This window comes from Protopterus annectens, chromosome 7.part1 (genome assembly GCF_019279795.1).
Source record: "Protopterus annectens isolate FY-2018-M chromosome 7.part1, PAN1.0, whole genome shotgun sequence".
NCBI classification, from domain to species: Eukaryota; Metazoa; Chordata; order Ceratodontiformes; family Protopteridae; genus Protopterus; species Protopterus annectens.
Genome location: NC_056740.1, coordinates 212,216,498 through 212,224,039, shown reverse-complemented (window position 1 = coordinate 212,224,039; position 7,542 = coordinate 212,216,498).

Genomic DNA, 7,542 nt, shown 5'->3' with positions numbered 1-7,542 from the left:
GATTCATCTTTCTGTAAGCATGGGGGCTAGTTTGGTCTCGGTTTCCTGTAACTCACCTAAATGAGGGATTTTATATTATCTTTCCAGAGCATGCTTTTTTACTTTTTCATAAATACTCCTATGTAAGTTCTCCTGTTCCATTTCACAAGTATTACTCCTCAAACATTTTTTTTTCCTGGGTTCAGTAATACAATTTCAAGATAGAGTATTGGTGATGGCTGTACTGACTTATTGTCCAGACTGAAAAGTGCGGCTCCATCTTGTGTGATTATAGGATTGTCAGTGATATGCAATTCTGGTTTGCTTACTGAACTAGACTGCTGAGTAATATTATAACATGTGTCAATGTCTCACTCCCTTCTTGCCTGGCACACCTGTCATTTACTGTGTTACTACCTGTATCAATCACTTGTGTTGCTTTTCTTTTTCTTATGTACATTATTTATTTTAGTTTTATGCTTTTTGGATTTAGTTTGATTCTAATTAGTTATCAGCACTGAAGGAAATTTCCTTTTTTCCTTATTTCAAGCCCTCATATTAACATTAGAATCATTAGTCTCATAATTAGATGTGTCAGATTTGGCTGTCATGTTCACTTTAGCATTTTCTTTCCATGACTTAACAAACACAGTGATGGTGTGCACTGCAATACAATTGTAACAAGAGCATTCAGAATTGTAGTCTATTCTTTTCTCTTCTAATATAGTCAGTAACTCATCCAATTTAGAACAGTTTAAACACAGGTTGCAACTGACTGACTCAGTGTTTTTATACAAACATCACATCCAGAACATCGAATTAGAAATGTGTGTTTAAGCCAGCCCTCAAACTCATAATAATTTACAGTATCTATAATTAACTATGATCTCTTTCTGACTAGTATGTTGGTCACAGAATAGTATTCAACTATTTATAGGTAATTTGAGGTCTTAGAGAGTTAGATGACTGGAACAATTAATTTGTAGTAAACAGTAGCAAATCAGTCTATTAACTGTTTAATCTAAGTGTAGGTGTTGGAAACCAAGTGTAAGAATGTAAGAAGACAGTGTAGAACAAAAGTTGTCTTGCCCAATATGCTCTAGCTATAAGAACAGGTTGTGATTTAAATATATTTGCTTTAATGCACCAACACACTTTTGAAACATTCAGTTTGAAACACTAAATGTAAATAGTGTACCAGACTTATGGAAAAAGTAAAAGAAAAGAAAGTATACAAATATGTATGTGATATTACCGTCAGAATGCAAACCTTGTACAGAGCACAGTTAAAAAAGTGTTAGCGCTTCATCTTAATCCATTATATTGTGCTCATTCACTCATTCTTCTATCATGCTATTACGCAAAGACATGCAAAGTGCGTCTTTGCATCTTCTCGTCTCATGTCTGCTTGAGTGCAAGCATTTTAATAAGCAAAGCAAGTACTCTGATTATCTCAGAGTGCCATTAATCAACTCAGGAATGCAACATAAGCAGGAAGTGTTCCCAGAGTCTTGAAAAGGGTGAGGCAGAACATTTAAAATAAATAAAACAAAGGCACTTCCTTGGTTTCCATAAAAGGAAGCAAGGTAAATGCAAAATGAATATAAAAATGTACTTTTTGCACCACAAACCCAGACAGTATTGCTTCATTCTGCTCATTTCATCTTAGAATTCTAGTTTCCCCTATTTAAATTTTCATTGTTCGCAGAAGAGAAAAAAAAATCCATTTTTTTATTATACATTTTAAACAGTTCTGTGTCAAGGGGAACTATATCCTATCCCAGTTCTTACAAACTCCCACGTGACACCCATATCTGCATGGTTCATGGGTTAGTACTAGGCTAACTGCCCCTTTGAGCCATTTTAAGCCTATCCAATTATTCCTTGTGAGACTCAAACGCTGCACTTTCAGTTTGTAAGGCAAACACCTTAACCATTAGGCCATTCTCCCAACCTTAGACAGTTTGGAAGATCAGCAGTTTACTTTCTGCATGTCTTTGAGATGTGGGAGGAAGCCAGCATCAAGTGAAAATCCATGAAAACATAGAGAAATGTAGATTGTACACTAAAGCCACCCCAGCCAAGAACTGAACGTGAGAACAAAGTGATGTGAGGCAGCAATACTAACCATTATGATACTTGCTTGAAAACATTTTTTTTTTACATTTGTAGCAGAATATGAGCTTAAAAGGTTTACACTATTATTTACAACTACAATACAGTACCTACTAGAATAGACCAAAATCAATCATACAGAAAACATTCTTGACTGGGTCCTTGAATGTGCACCTGAAAGTGTTTATATTTTAGTGGCTGTGTGAGTGACTACTTGTCTACATTTGCTGTTTGGTACTAAGGAAAACTCCAAAGAGCAAATCACTGCTCCTTTAGAAGAACCCTCAGGATTCTAGTTACCTGTACCTTCATGTTTATGCTTAATACTCTGGTCTGTACTCCCCTGTTTACCCTTCTTATTGACTGCATTTGAATATTTCATTCTTTCTGTTAGTCCTTGACAACATATCTCATTTAAGCAAGTGATGACTGAAAGCCAGGATTTCTACTTTGATTACACTAAAAATTAGGGTACAGGTGTTTTGTACAAACTATAGAATCAACCTGACAAAAATAAAGCAACTGCTTCTTTTACCTTTAAGGAAGAAGAATTGCACCAAAAATATAAGACTATAGAACGAGAGGCAATACTTTACAGCCCATGGAAGCAGCAGCACAAACAATCCGATACGTCTGTCTTCAGAAGTCCAACACCTTTACTACCAGGCAAATCAAAATATCCAATTTGGTTTTTCCTTTTGAATCTTGCTGAAATTGCAGAACTATTCAGGGCTCATTTTGGCAGTATTACTGCAGACTGACCACTTGAACCACAGCCATTTACTTCTGCACCACAGCTTGTAACGTCTCTCAACTCTTAACACTAAGATGGCCTTGTCAAAAAGCGGTTTTCCAGCTAAAACCATGTGCACTGCTGATGTTTTTCTTCCACTGCTGTTTTAAAGATGGCCACTCTTTCTCTACCGCCTTCCTCATCTCTAGTTTGATTAACTGATATATATTTAAACAGCATGTTCCCAAAATCTGGAAATCAACAACAATAATAATAAAGTTACATAAGGGTTTTCATTTAATTGAACTAATTTACTCTCCTGTTGCTTTTCTATGTCCTCTTTCAACAATTTTGAAAAAAATATGTACAATGCACAGATAGATTTATCTTTGTATTGTTATTCACAACTGACTATTGAACAAAGATCATTGATTTCATTCTGGTCATAGAAAAGACACAGGTTTCCTTGAAATAAAAGAATATCTATGTACTGACTTTGACAGTGGTGGTGTTTTCTGTATTTTGCTCCATGACTTTTCAAAGATATTTAATAGTGCCAGGTGTCAGCTCTTGCTAAACAGGTTGCCAACCACTCCACTACCTGCTAGAACTTCTCATTAGTTCAGCAGCTACCTTTAAGGTCTAAGATGAAATGTTACCATGTCAGGCTATCAGACAGTCCCTTGTTTTTTCTTGGTCTTATTTTGTTTTCCAATCAGTTAGTTAATCACTTTATTTGTTTGTTAACCACACGAGTGAACTGGTCCTTCTCTGACTCTTTACAGCCAATTAATGGACCTGACTGCGGTGGTGGTGCTGCGGTAGCGTTGTCGCCTCATAGTTAGACGTTGCCCGTTCGATTCTCAGTTAAAGCGTCTACTGTGTGACGACATGCGTGAATAGGCCTTCCTTCGTTGAAGGTTGTGCGTTAGGCCCGGCAAGCCAGCATGTAAAACTCTACTGCCAATCATTAGCGGACCGGAGTTCCGCTGTGGCGACCCCTAACCGGAAAAAGCCAAAAGACGCACAGTGGCAAGGGTAAATTTATTTATTTATTTTATTTTACATTTGTTGACTGGGATAGCCCGACTGGATGTATGTCCATTTTCAGCGGAGGCCCGTGGAGAAAAGCTCCACATTAAGACAATTTACAAGACAGAAAGCTTGACCATATACAATACAGATAATGTCAGACAGGTAAAACATTTCAAATACAGGAACATTTATATAATACTGTTACAGTAACATACCAACATACCCAACTAAATAAGTTAAAAATTTTAAGTAAAAGGATTAATAAAACTTTTTTTTTTTTTTACATTGTTTATACAGTTTACCAAACCTTAGGAGGTGAGCTACTATAGAAGGAATTAATAAAGAATATCAGAGCACCAGAAATATACTGCGGTGGTGGTACTGATACTGGTGGTGGTGCTGTGGTAGCATTGTCGCCTCACAGTATGACGTTGTCCTGTTCGATTCTCAGCTAGAGCGTCTTCTGTGTGGAGACATGCGTGAATGGGCGTACCTTCATTGAAGGTTTTGTGTCAGAGCTGGCAACTCGGCACGTAAAAATCTACTGCCAATCATTAGCGGACCGGAGTTCCGCTGTGGCGACCCCTAACTGGGAAAAGCCGAAAGACACAACATCAGAGCACCTGAAATAGCATGTTAAAGACAGATAGTAAAGAATGGTCCTGCTAGGGGAGAAAGTATCAGTCAGGATTTGTGCATGGTTAAAGCCATTGGGCTTTAAGGAAGATTCTTAACTGCTTCTTGAAAAGTGGGGTAGAAGAAAGGGCTGTTAGTTCAGTTGGAAGAGTGTTCCAAGAGTTACCAATGGAGTTTGAGAACAAGCTATCTCCAGATTTGTTGTTGGACTTTAGGGTAGCTACTAGTACCTTATTAGCTGATCAAAGGGTTGTTAGATTTTTATATGGGCAGATAAGGGTAGAGAGTATGGGTGTATCTTTGGGATGGTGTAAGATCTTGTGTATAGTAGTAAGTTGCTGGAAAAGAATCTGACTTTGCAATTTCAGCCATTCTAGCAATTTAAGATTTTGGCAGTGGTGGGTTCGAAAAAGGGCACCAGTGGCAAATCTAGCTATGTTATTATAGGATGTTTCCAACTTATGAAGATTATTTTTGGATAAGTTGGTATAGACTGGGGATGCATAGAGAAGGGTGGAGATTAAGTGAGTTCAGGCAATAGCAGTCCTAGCAAGAGGCATGAGATAGGGTTTAAGTCTGTAGAGGAAACCAAGTTTTTTATTAACTGATTTAATGGTTAGGTTGATATGTGTGTTGAAGTTTAGATTATGATCAATTGTTATACGTAAAAGTTTGGTGGTTGTGTCTGGAGTTATTACAGTACCATTATTAGATGTAATTGTGAAGTTGATAGCAGGAGACCTCTGAGTGGGAGAGAATAGTACCAATTTAGTTTTTTTGGGGTTAAGGAGGAGACAGCGTTGATGGAACCAGTTTTCAACTAAGGTAAATGCTGCTTGGGTACTCAAATGAAGTCCAGCAGGCGAGGAGGCTGAACATATTAATGTCGAGTCATCAGCATATTGTATGCAGGTGGTTTGTGGAAGGGAGATTTTCAGAACATTTATGAAAATAGTGAAGAGGAGGGGTCCCAGAATAGAGCCTTGTGGGACTCCAAGAGTTATAGGGAGAAGAGTAGATAGTTTATTTTCCCAGAGGACTGCTTCTTGTCTATTTCCTAGATAGGACTTGTACCAATTAACTGTTTGGGTATCTAGTGAAAGTGATTTGAGTGAGTTTAACAGTAATTGATGATTAACCATATCAAATGCTTTTGAGAGGTCAATAAAGAGGGCTGAGGACAGTAAGCTGTTGTTACAATTTTTATTAATGCAGTCAGAAAAGGATAGTAGAGCAGTTGTAGTACTATGGAAAGGTCTAAAACCATGCTGGCAGTCAACTAGCAGGTGGTTTTGGAGGAGATGATCAAGTAGCTGATAGTGAATACATCTCTCCATAAATTTTGCTAAGGGGGAAAGTAGGGCTATGGGGTGGAAGTTTGAGAGTTCATTTGAGTTCCCACGCTTATGCAGTGGGATAATATATGAGACTTTCCAGAGGGATGGGATGGAACTTTCTGTAATGGTTCTGTTAATTAAGATGGAAACAGGGTAGGCAAGCACTCCAGCTGCCATTTGAAGGTATTCAGCTGGGAGAAGGTCAGCAGATGGAGTGCATGGTTTAAGCTTAAGAAGTAGGGAGTGTATGAGAGATGTTGGGACAGGCTGCAGTTGTTATAATACTTGGGGTAGGGTGGTTGGCAAGGATGAGTCAGTGGTTGGCATGGATGAGTCAGTGGTGGTAAGAGGTGGTAAGGTATTTGCTAAAGATTGAACAGTTTCTGAAAAAAAATTGTTAAAAATATCAGCAATTTGTTTGGGAGAATTATGAGTCACGTTAGAGGGGATAGGTGTTTTGGCTTGTCCAGGATGGAGTAAATGCAAAAATATATGGAAAAATTAGGCTAGACAATATATCAACATATTTTCAGATGGCGTGAGGAAAATGGAGTACCTGGGGGAAAAAAAAACATGCACACATGAAGAGAACATGCAAAACTTTATGTAGCTACTGACCAGAAGGTAGGCTTGAATTCCAGTTTTGTAAATGACATGTGTAGATGCAAGGTTATCACCGCAAGTTGAAAGATTTTCACTCCTATTTTCAAATTCTTTTCTGTCTGCAGCAGAAACACTGCTAGGTGGGATGAAGGAGCAGCCTCACCATGGTCAAGATGTTAGGGGGCATGATTAGCAGATCTATTTTTCCCCCACTCCTCACATTAATGAGAGGGCATGATAGTGGGCTGGTGCTCCTCCTTTTTCTCTTAAGAAGGATTGCCAGACTAGAGAATGGATTTTTTTTGTTCTTCAACTTAGTGTAGAAGGGCACTAGATTGATGAGTAGCACCGGATACCAGATGAGACACCTATGGCTCTGGTTTGCAGTTCAACCAGTACTTTATCATGGATTTAACTTTGTTTAAGCCTGGTTGTTAAACATGTATCTGTACCTACAATGACATAAAAACAAACTATACATTTTCTGGGTGAATACCAGCCTCTTATACAACTGCTTAAGACTTGCTTATTACCTCTGAAGAAGAGCCTGCATTTATTGAAGCTGTGTAACCTTCTAACATTCTTGGTATCATCTTATGCAACAAACTCATAATCTATTCACCTTATCAAGTTTGACATTACAAAAGCTAAGCAGAGGCTTGCCATGCTAATACAGTGCAAAAACTTTTATTATTGACTATACAACAGCTAGTGCCAGTGCTTTTCTGCCCAGCCTTCTGCATACCTCCCATGTAGTAACTAGAGTATAACAGGATGTTGTGCTTTGCAGCTGGGTACCTCTGCATTCTCACTATTCTGAAGCCTTAAATAAGCTTATATGGCTAAAGTTTCCCATCTCTTTCAAACTCATCTAGGTAACAATGGCTCATGGGATATTGTATTCTAATAAATTTAAATAATAATCTAAGATGAATGACCTGGAATACCTATGCACCCATATTTGCTTCACTGTTGCCTGTTTAATGTAAGTAATATAAACTGATCTGTCTACCAGCAGACATGAACATTCAATCTATGGTGTTTGCATAGAGAAACAATGCAAAAATTTCCTTTTACTGTAGAAGAGTTTGTTCTAAAAATGCT